Genomic DNA, 12,390 nt, shown 5'->3' with positions numbered 1-12,390 from the left:
ATTACCTCTTATGAGGAGTCTGATAAGGCAATAATCATTTGGTTCAATCAGCAAAGAACACATGATATATGTGCTGAAAAAACATAAATTTATTTGAAATGCTTTTTTGTTTGTTTGTTCTTTGTTGTTGTTGTTGTTGTTTTAATTGAGTGTGAAGTGACTTAATCCTCTTCTGCCCGGTTAGGCAGAATCAAATCATAGTGCAGTGAGATCAAGGGTCAAATGCATGGGTGGGATCCTGGCTTGGGCATTCACTGGCCATGAGACTGCCGACAAGCCCCTCATTAGCCTGAGCCTTGACTTTCTCTGCCCTAAATCACAGACAACTAATAGCACCCACCTGATTGTTCTGTTGTGAGAGTTAACTGGTTGCAAATAGAAGTGTTTGAAATAGTTTCAGCACATAGTTAATACTCAAAAATGGCTGGCTTAAATACTATTATTATAATTTACTGAGTGATTTGACATATGAACTAAGCTTTGGAGAACTGTCTAATAACTATATCATGAGTTATCTTGGGTGGGAGCAGAAAATATCTGTTGTAAGGAAAAGGATACCTTTCAACATCCATATCATTCACAGCACTGAACTTAATCATCATTTTTCGAAATACTGGATTAATTTTCACTAAACAGATTTGTTTTAAATCTGTATTTTCAATAACTTAAGTAGTTAGTATTATTCACAGTGTGAGTTTATCCATAGGACTTGTGTCCCATGACCCTGGTTAATCAAGACATCAATGTGCAGTGTTATTTATTCAAATTGAAAAAAAAAGTTTAAATTGTATAATTTTTTTCATTTCTCTTTACATTTCTCATTTATAATTTAGGATTTTTAAAAAGTTTTTCTTTTTAGGACCAAATAAGATGGTGAATCTAATAATATATATGAGAAGTACTTAGCACATTACCTGGAAACTCACAGGTATTCAATTAATGTTTATTAAAACTAAATCAAATTACAGTTTATGAATATACGTAGGCATGTACACACATATATGTCCATATTATAAATAGTATTAAATATCATATATAATAATTTCCATAAGCTCATATATAAATGAAGTATATTTGAAATAACTCTATAAATATACATATATACTTAGATACATAAAGATATAAAATTAAATCACTTTCCACCTTTTGAAAAGCTACTATGCATTATTACACACACTCAGACATACACACACACACACACACACACACAGCCAGATTCTTTATGGTTAAAATCAGGACTTACCCAGATTTGTATCTCTTATAACCCTGGCAGGTGGGTTCTTCATAAAAGCTATTCCAAAAATATTTGTGAATACATTATGAATGAACTAGAAGACACATTCAGTTACAAATGTCAGTATACTTTCACAGAAAAGCACTTAATGCAATCCACGATGAATTATTTAGACTATTTCTAAGTAGAAATGTGATATTATTTTTTTCTCAAAGTTAATTACTATTACCAGTGTTCTATATTTAAACAATAGCAAATATATTCCCTTTCAGTCATCTGTTAACATGTATAATCTAGAAAAACAATGTAGTCTATTATTAACTTTTTACATTTACTGACATACATAAAATTTTCATTTAATTTCAAGAGTTGAAGTTTGCAAATGTTGAATCATGTATTTTCATTATGAGTTAAAAAATGAATTGATGTTTGAATCATATGTTATGCTTTGCTAAATTTTTAATGAGTAAGATACATAAATTTGTGATCTGTTCAAATTGTTTTTATTTTATAAGACACTTTAGGGATTATACATGGATCACCAAAATTCCATTTTCCTCAATTGGGGAAAAATATGTGCCATATCATAAAAAGTACCAAATTTCAGATGGAGACAGAAAAAGCATTCTCCTGGCTGACTGGCAAAATCAAATGTACCAGCCAAAATAATTTGAGTAATGTCATCAAAGGGCCACAGAACCAACAACAGAAAGTTTAGTCTCTGATTAGGTTTAGATGTCAGTGGATCAATTACTGCACCCACACAATAAATACTATGTGGGCCATTTAGACTTTTAACAGATTGTTAACTTTTTTCCATGCTTTATTATTAAACATATTACTCAGCACGGAATAGATGGGGACAGTAAGTGAAGAAGACAGATCTGTACAGACTGAAGTATAAGGAAGGGGGCTGTGCAGCTCCCTCAGTGTGTGTTAGCTGTGGGTCCTGGAGAACAGGAACTGGGTCTGAGCTTACTGAGAAGGTTTTGTAGAGTTTTCTGGAAGTTGAGAAGGAACACTGAGTGGGAAGATGGCACTGATCTTTTTTATTTTTAAATTAAAGAAACGTAAAACACAGAAATATTATACAGGTCTACAAAAAAGAAATTAAAGTAAGTAGGCTTCAGGGTCAAGAATCATGAAGGGAGAAATAATCTAAGCTGCACTGTGGTTTCCACGATGCACTAAGCAAGAACATCTCATAAATATAAAAGAGCTCCACCCAATATACTGCTAAATAAAAATCTTGCACATATAAAACAATTATCAAATTACTATCACCAATCAACTACAATGTTAAATGCCAATAAGATGTTGAGAAATTGAATAGAAAGCAATATTCTAACAATGTAAAATCTATGAAGTTTGGTTCAACTTTTATTCACTTGCAAGGTCTTACTTAATGTATGTTTTTGTTTTGTATAACATTTTTTATTGAAGTATAATTGATTTACAATGTTTCAGGTGTATAGCAAAGTGATTCATATATATATATATATTCTTTTTCAGATTCTTTTCTATCACAGGTTATTATAAAATATTGACTATAGTTCCCTGTGCTATACTTTAGGTCCTTATTGTTTATCTATTTTATGTGTAGTAGTATATATCTGTTAATCCCAAATTCCTAATTTATCCCTCTCCTTCCTTTCTCATTTTATAACCATAAGTTTTTTTTCTATGTCTGTGAGTCTATATTCATTTTGTAAATAAGTTCATTTGTATCATTTTTTTAGATTCCACATATAAGTGGTTTTATGATACTTTCCTTTCTCTGTCTGACTTCACTTAGTGTGATAATCTCTAGGTCTGTTCGTGTTGCTGGAAATGGCATTATTTCATTCTTTTTATGTCTGAGTAACATTCCATTGTATATATGTACAACATCTTCTTTATCCACTCATCTGTCAATGGACATTTAGGTTGTTTCCCTGTCTTGGCTATTGCAAATAGTGCTGCTATGAACATTGGGGTGCAAATATCTTTTCAGATTAGAGTTTTGGTCTTTTCTGGATATAAACACCTGTTTTAAACAGGCCCAATTCTAACATTTTTGGGTCCTGGACCAAGAGTACAAATAGAACACTTCACCCACTCCCCATACACCTTGGTCTGCCCTCTTCTCTCACACCTACCTGCATGACCATTCCACCCCCTTACCTCTTCTGAAAGTTAAAAACAAAAAAGAAAACAAAACAGTCTGCCCTGTGCAGGTCCAGGAAGTAGGCTCAGGGTCAGGGTTAGGGAATTCTAGGATCCATTCCCCCTGAAGAAGGCCCAAAGGGTAGCAAGGCACAAACTTTGACTTAGTCCCTTGCTTGAACTTCTTGCCTTGCCAAGAGGGGAACAGTCAAAGGAGGGCTCCAGGCCATCCTCCAAAACCAGGGGCTCAAGGTGGGAACCCAGCTGTTTAACCCATTCAGTACTGTTTGAGAAGCTGTAATGAGCTGGAAAATACCACTTAAGGAAGGTCCAATGAGTAGGGAGATTTGCATTAGGGGAAGCTAAGAAAAGGGGACTATATTTGGAAGAGCAATGGTTTACATGAGATATAACCCCGTTTTGAAAAACTTGAGTTTCATGAACTTGTTATCAAATCTTTGTATATTAGGAAAGAGTACTATCCACCGTCGTCTCCTTCTCTAACATATTTTACAGTTCTTGTTGACCACATCCTCTCTGTTGATCCAATGATGCTGACTTAGTTAAGTGGTCTGCTGGAAGTATAAAAATAAACTAATACCCAAAAAGTGCAGAAAACCATGTGCCTTCCAGCAGACGGCTGCTATAGGTATTCTAAGATTAGCCTGCTTCAAACTGCTCTTCAAAAATGGCCATGGAAATCGTACGTTGTATCTCAGTGTCTCCCCTGCCCGTCCAACACAGTTTCCCCTTTGCATGGTCATGTCTTTGGTAACAGATATCTTTTATAATGGTTTTAGTGTGATGTAATAGGATTTGGAAATATCAGAAGACACTTTATTAGAGAAAAGTGCTTTCACTTTTGTTTTAGGGCTCTGAGTCTTTAGTGAATTGATCTGAAAAAAACAAGAACGAGGTCAGAGAGAGATGAGAGATGTTGCAAAGAGTTTGGCTGTTGTCTGGTCATTCTCGAAAGAACATGCTGGCAGATAATCTACAGGATGGTAGCATACAGCCCATCTGGCATGTGGTCTGTGCGCCACAGTCCCTAAGATCAAAATCACAGCAGGAGAAACATGCACGCGGTAACCCCACAGGCACTCGCAAAAACTGACTCAAAGTGAAATTTACTAGAGAATAAGAACAGAGAGGACTTCCAACCCCTCCATCCAGATTTTTTTAAACTGACTTTTAAACCACTGAGCTAAATTACTCAGTCTATGTTCAATCAACAATGTGAGCATCGTCCCTGGAATTTATTGAGACAGTTATAAGACTTCATGAAGTCACAAACTCAGTATCTACCAGAGCTACTAATGTTCTGACAGCTACTGTGGATTTTGTCCCCAAAAGATGCTGAAATGGATCAGAAAAAATAGCTTTAGCTCTAAGACTACTCCCTTCACATCTGAAAATCCATTCCTATTCTCTTTTCCTTCCCAAATTAAGCACAGCCATGTTGTGAACTATATTTCATCCAAAGTTCCATATTGAGATTATATAACTTTTCAAAGATACTCCAAAAATGCCAAGAAGATAGAAATACCTCAAATACAGTTATGAATCTCATTCTTATTTGAAGCCTGGGGAAGCCATTAAAGAAATTTAATCAGGAGAATAAGTCCCCATGTCAGTAGAAATCCAAAGACACTAGAAGCCAAAGGGATTAAAAATCAAGAAAATCAATTATCCAGCTCCTTTAAATCTAAAGAAAATAGAATTCCCCCCATTTCTTTTCCTGATCAGCTTGAGCCTGGCTGGGACACAGCCTCTTTCAGCAGCAGCAGCCTGAGGGCCCGTGTGCCACAGGGTTGAGGCGGTTCTTCCACGGGCTCAGAATCTCCATTAGATCTACATCAAGTCTGGTGTGCCACTCTTTTAGAGAGTCCGAAGATGATCGAAGTCTGTATTCTCATCCAAGAAATTTCATAAAGAAGCTCATTTCTAGAACCCAAAGTTATTCCACTCAGAATGATGTTTTCAGAACCTAGGATTTGGGTTTGGCAAAGACCAAAACAGAAACTCAATGCTATCCAAGGAAAGGAGGTCATACAGTAAAAATGGGCTTTGTTTCAGCCACTCCAGGACACCAGTTCATCTACACCAGTCCATGATCTTTGAAGGTAATTTCAACCAGAAGAAGACTCTTATCAAGAGGTTAATTATGGTGCAGAATTTACTGTAACTGAGAAGAAAGTAATCTCTTATGAACACTCTGCTTTCTCAGATAATGGCTGTTGAGACAAGACCAGCTTCTTTTGGAGTCTGGAAATATACAATAAAATGGCTTTGGCAAGTGTTAAATTATGTAGCTTTCTTTCTCATCCAGCATATTAAAATCTTCTAATTTCCTGTCTTAACTGAATTTCTCCTAAAAGCAGAGTCTTTGGAAAGACTTATGTGCTGACATTTTATGGTGAGCATATCCCTAGCGATTGAGAGGGAAAGAATAATGTAGGAAAAAAGAGAATATTGGAGACCATGGATGCAGTGCTCTTAAAAACTGGCCTTCATGACAAACAGGTTACTTAGTCTCACTGGACATTTTTAGTGAAACCGTATGAAGCTTCTCTATCCACAAACAGTCCATCCGTGGGAAAGAAGGCAGAAGAACTTACCTGAGTTCACTGATCACCTCCATACCCATATGTCAAAGCTTTCCAGACAAGCACTAAGGGTCATGCATGCACGTGTGCTGAGCTGCCCCTGGGGTCTCCGTGTGCAGTGCGTGAAGCAAGTCTGTGAATGTGGGAGATGAGAGTCACCAAGTCTATACTGAGGGCAGTGACAACTGGCTCCTTGACTCAGGATAACAGCTAAATTGTTGTTTGAGGCATTCGTTCAGGAAGTAAGTCAAGTAGGCAGATCCGGAGCAATGAATAAAACTGAATCCAGGACTTTTCCCTTTTCCGTGAACCCTGTGTTTGTGGCCCACCAGTGCCACAATGAAGGTGGCTCTTTTCAGTAGCCAAGCCTCCCTCCTTTCTTTCATTTACAGTGTCTGGCCATGAGAGGCTCATTGCTCTGGAACTGTCCTATGCATCCTGCATCCTGGGGAAGGTTTTACTCCTCTTGTTTTCTAACATCCCTCTCCAAATATTCCTGACTTTAACCTCCCATCAATGCTTCAAAAAGTTTGCACTAAGGACACAGTGAGGATACAGCCAAGAATTTTTCAAGTCACTATTGCTCCTCATATTTTGAATGTTTTAGACATTTTTATTATTAAAGTATTGTTGATTGACAGTATTATATTAATTCCAGGTGTACACCATAGTGACTCAAAATTTTTATGCATTATACACCATTTACAGTTATTATAAAATATTGGTTGGCTCTATTCCCTGTGCTGCACATTGCACCCTTGCAGCTTATGAATTTTATACACAGTAGTTTGTACCTCTTAATCCCCTACTCCTACTTTGCCCCTCCCCCTTCCTTCTCTCCATTGGTAACCTCTAGTTTGTTCTCTGTATCTGTGAGTCTGTTTCTCTTTTGTTATATTCATTTGTTTGTCGTATCTTTTAGATTCCACTTATAAGTGAAAACATACAGTATTTGTCTTTCTCTGACTTATTTCACTTAGCATAATACCGTCCCGGTCCATCCATGTTGCTACAAATGACAAAATTCCATTCTTTTTTATGGCTGAGTAATAGTCTATTGTGTATATCTACCACATCTTCTTTATAGATCTTGAGTGGTATTTCTAGTAGAAGTTTTTCATGCAATAATGGAAGACAACTTCTGTTGTTTTATTTTTGTACTCTTTCTCTTCTCTCTTTAGAAAAGCTATAGTGACCTGTTTATAAAGTTGGTCTCTTCCCTTTTCCACAGTGTAAAGAGATAATAATTTCCTGGATCCAAATGCCTTGCTCATTTTACCATCCTTGTGTTTCCATCCAGAGTATTAAGATTTTAGCTTGCTTGTTCTGAGTCTGCCAGATGCATCCACTTTTCAAACAAATCTTATATACCTTCATTTCCTTGGCTTGGACAATCCCACCCAGGAGATACTGCCATTGAACCACAGCATGGACTGAATTTATCTTCATCCCATCTGCCTTCCTGTCATGTGCCTATTTTTTGTTATGCTTTCTTTTATGGTCTCAATTCCACAAATTTATCAAACATGTTCTCTCAAAGCACAGCAAATTCCTGAATAGTTAATTAAATGGTACTTCATTATCTAACATTGTTTATTACTTTTCAAATCTCAGGCTTGTGGACTAACTCCATGACTTCAAGCTTAGTTCTTCCACAGTTTCCTCTTTAGCTCTGAATGTAAGATGACATTTGAAGCATTAAACCTCAGGCTGACAATAATAATATAAAAACTGAACCTCTTTAGTGTTATGTAGTATGCTTGGAATCCAGCTGCCTTGTACTATAAAAAGCCATTCCCTGCAGCCAGGCTGAAAAGCATGGCACAAATGGAAATAACTGTTCTGCTCTGTAAAGACTAAATGGTAGGTGTATAGAAAGATTCCCTTTTCCATACAATTGAGCTCTTGCTTCAGTTAAGTCCAATTACTTGTGCCTCTATGGTCCACGGCATCTACCGAGGCACTGCTGCCTTCACACATGTATGGAGGGCAATGCAATCAAGCTGCCACAGACACTCAGAGCCAGGACTCACTGGGCTCACCCCTTTCCCAAGGCCTGTGAGGCTTTGAGTGTGCTGTGGAATTTTCTGCCCACATACAGTTTCTGAGATCCATGTGGCTTCTATTTTGCTTGAAGCCGGGATGCCCAGTGTCTTTATAAAGGTCAGTGCACCTTTGCTTAAGGCCTGATGTTTGCAGGTATGTCTTTTTTTTTTTTTTTTTTTTTATTGAAGTATAGGTGATTTACAATGTTGTGTTTGCTCCAGGTATACAGAAAAGTGATTCAGTTATATACGTGTGTGTGTGTGTGTATAGAGAGGCAGATAGAGATAGATATTGCTTTTCAGATTCTTTTCCATTATTACAAGGCTTTGAGTAGAGTTCCCTGTGCTTTAGAGTAGGCTCTTGTTGGTTATCTATTTTACTTACAGTAGTGTATATATGTCAATCCCAAACTCCTAATTGATCCCTCCCACACCCTGCAGGTAAGTCTTTACATCTCTTTTAAAAGTTGCCCATGGATGTCCTTCATAAGCTGCGGTGACCAGTCCCAACAGAAAAATAAATCACAAATGTTTGATTTAAGGCTGTTGACAACTTAAAATTCATTTACATAACCTAATCTAAGCCTCTACAAAAACAAACATAAGAAACATAAGACTCTTGTTTACTAATGCCTGAAATAGAGCCATGTGCCATGAGCCTAACCTGCAAAGCCTAAATCATGGAGAGTAGGGAATAAACTTCCAAAAAAAACAAAAACAAAAAAACAGGAACTAAACAGAACAAGCCCAGTTTTTCTCCCAAATTCACCTCTTCCATAAGTCTGGCCTTCTCCCAAAGGACCGACACAAGAAAACAAAGAAAGCAGGAGCTCCATGTGTTATATTAATATAGTTCCTCCCTGGGAAGGACCTTCCTCCTCCTCATCTCTATGCCCTGGTCCTCAGCACTGCCCTTCCCCAGATCCCAGGGGAACAGACTGAATGCTGAAGTGGTTGCAGGGAATGTTTAGACTATAATACACTCTTGTGAAACTATTCTAAGAGGTTACATTTTAGTGAATACAATTCATAACACTATGAGATTCAAAAATTCTAATGAAATATAATATCATACAGAGGAAGGGGGTGAAAAACATGATTCTCCAACCATTCCAGAAAAATAAATCTATTATAAATCCCCAATTTAATATGATTAACTACTCAGATATTTGATGTTCACTTAAAATGCATCTGATATATTTAAATTTTTCCTATATGATTACCTAAAAGATAAAATGAAGCTTTCTATGATATTTTTTTTCTACCAAAATTCATCAGCAGGGTAGAGATTAAAATTTATATGCTTAGAACTGTTTTCTTTTAATTTTCTTTTAATTGATATTTGGCCACAGATTTCATTGATTGAAGAAATAATTGGAATGTTTTGAGTTATGGTTGAAATAAAATTTGGGTTACATCATTTAATTTTTAACTGTGATTTTCTGTTTTACTAATAATCCATGGTCACTTGAAGAATTGTAGTTCTATTCAGAAATCTCAGATTGCATCAAGGCAAGAGAATCTTGTGCTGATATTCTGAAATGTTGGGATAATGCTTATTACAATTCAGTACTTTTACCCCTGGAATATCATCAAGATTTCTGTGGGTATCATGTCCTTGAGGATAATATATTTTTCCCTTATTCTAACTTGAAAGGTGATATTGGAGTTTATGTCTCATTTCAGTCTGCTGCCTTCCAGGGATACCTCCACAGAGGGTTCCTGTAAGTTGTATATCAACATTTGTTGTGTCCTAGGCAATGCAATCCTGGCATCACACAGGGCTTTAGAATCTACATGTTTATTAAACATCTGAGAGTGTGGAAAGTATTACCCTAGACACACCAAAGATGCAAACTCATAAACTATTTTTGCCTGTCTTCTAGTTGCTGTGCTCCACTAGATAAGTCAAAAATACACAGGGAGAGAAATATCATAACAGAATAAACAGACTCTAGAGAAAAATAGCAAATAGCAGATTTTAGGAAGGCTTTTGGAAGAGTGAGATTTGATACAGTGCTTGAAAAATGCACAAGACTCGAAAAGTATTCATAAAAGGGACCCATGTTCCAAGCAAACAACACAACTTAAAGTAAATCTAAGTTAAGAGAGTAAAATGACAAGCACAGGTTCACTGAGAGGGCTAGACAGAGGGAAGGCTGGAAACACAGGAGGAATTATATCTCCAAATTTTGGGGAAACTATGATTTTAAATATTCTGTCCTGCTGTTAGCCCATATGTCAACCATATGTTCTGGTTTTACTTTGGAAATCTGGTCTCTGGACTAGGAGCCAATTCGTGGGGACATTATTCCAGAAAAATTCAAGTCAAATCTTTGGCGTGTAACCCAGGTATGTCAGCCTGGGGATGGAAATCTGAAATCTTAAGGTTTGATGATAAAAAGAACAATGGCTCAGCACAAGAGTAGCACTGAATATCTGGCTTGAGAGTTCCCCTAACTCTGAGCCCCATCTTCCAGGCATCATTGCCCCCTGCTTCTCACTGTCATGCGTATTTTCTATAACATGATAGCCAAGAAAGAAGGCAGTGAAACAGATGTGTTCTTTCTTTCTGGGGGGATCTATAAACTGTTCTGGTGTTCCTGTCTTTTACTGTACTATATAGAATTCCTCAAAATCTAATTAGCTTAAACACTGAGTTACCATATGGCCCAGCAATGCAACTCCTAGATATACACCCAAGAGAAATAAATCCCCATCAACTGATGAATAGATGAACAAATTTGGTATAAGGCAGTGGAATAGTATTCAGTAATAAAAAAGGAATGAAGTACCAATACATACTACAACACGGATAGATGAATCTTAACAACATTATACTAATGAAAGAAGACACAAAAAGCTTATATGGTTGCATTTATATGAAAGGTCCAGCTTGGCAAATCTATAAATACAGAAAGTGTGTTAGTGGTTGACGAGGGCAGGAGGGGTAAGGGGAAAGATGAAGACTGACTGTTAACTGGATGTGTGGCTTCTCTTGGGGGTGATGGAAATGTTCCTAAATTAGATTGCAGTGATTGTTGTACAACCCTGTGAATACACTAAAAGTCATTAAATTGTACACTTTAAATGGGTAAATGTATGGTATGTGAATTGTTTCCCACATGTTCCTCTTTCATTTTTCTTCCTTAGGATGAAAAGCATATTATTATTCAGGACTCTACATCCTATTTAACTGCCTGTGGCTGTGATCTTTAGCAATAATGCATTGCCACCCCACAGTGCTATGACAAATTTATAATTTTATTGGCCTACAAGTGCATTAGAAATTGGAAAAAAAAGTTTGAGATATATTGCATAATACAACCTTGTTATTTTGAAATAGTGTTGTCTGCTAAACTCCTAAGCTCAGTGTGTTGAACTCTATAAAAAGCAAATTAACCTACTAATAGGAACAAAGCATCAAGAAATGGTTCAGAATCTCACCACTTATGCTTATATTCTGTACTAGTAAAAAGATAGTAAAATAGTCAAAAGATGCAATAGGTTCAATTTCTTAAAACAAAAACAAAAATAAACAAAAAATACCAAAAAAGTTTGTTTAAACTTTCACATCAAAAACCAAACACCAAAAATAGCATGCCACTTTTCATCTTTATAGTTTGTTACTAGTACACCTGATTCGTAGAAAATGGTCAGAAATATGTTGAGTTGAAAGATTACTTAAGTAATGTACATAAGAAGAAAAACAAAATACTAAATGATGTTGAAATTTTTATGCATGCACAGAATAATGGAGGAATAAAAATAATGATCCTTATTTCCTGTGTATAGCAGTTTTATTATTTTTATTTTTATGCCCCCTATTACCTTCAAGTCTATGAGTTAATGCTCTTAAATATTATTAATTATATATTAAGATGTATTAGTTTCTCTTGTCTACTGGTAATTTAAAGGACAATTAGAGCTCATATAACCTTGAAATATGAATCCAAAGAGTGCTTTTTTATGTGACATATTTTATAATGGTAGCCTTTTGCATTATGCAGGTTCTTAATGAAACAATTATTGTATCATTTTGTGCTTTTACCTTTCCAAAGAACTGCTGCATTTCCTTGACAATTAAGGTCATGTTCTGGTTCACTCCACGTACTTTGGTTTGCTCCTACCCCAGATCCAAGCTTGCGATGAACAGTGCCAGCTCTGGTTAACGTTTCCATCAGACTTAAGAGGAGATATTACAGGGAAGTGCAAATCAAAGCCTGCTAAAATTCTGCTGCCGACAATTACACTGGGACATGAGTACATTTTTCATTTATATCAGTGGGTCAGATTAACAAGGCTGCATTCCACATTATCATAAAAGGTGGACCAGGCTGTCAGTTCTGATTACTGTTAA

At 36.3% G+C, this 12,390-nt stretch overlaps 1 protein-coding gene across 8 annotated transcripts in view; it reads left to right on the top strand.

Annotated features, from left to right (window-relative positions):
- FSTL5 (follistatin like 5) overlaps positions 1–12,390 on the top strand; it is a 765,145-nt gene that overhangs the window by 156,639 nt on the left and 596,116 nt on the right. The window lies entirely within an intron of this gene.

Source organism: Balaenoptera physalus (genome assembly GCF_965194825.1).
Source record: "Balaenoptera physalus genome assembly, chromosome: 5".
Taxonomy (NCBI): domain Eukaryota; kingdom Metazoa; phylum Chordata; class Mammalia; order Artiodactyla; family Balaenopteridae; genus Balaenoptera; species Balaenoptera physalus.
This window is presented reverse-complemented; position numbering and strand designations above follow the sequence as displayed.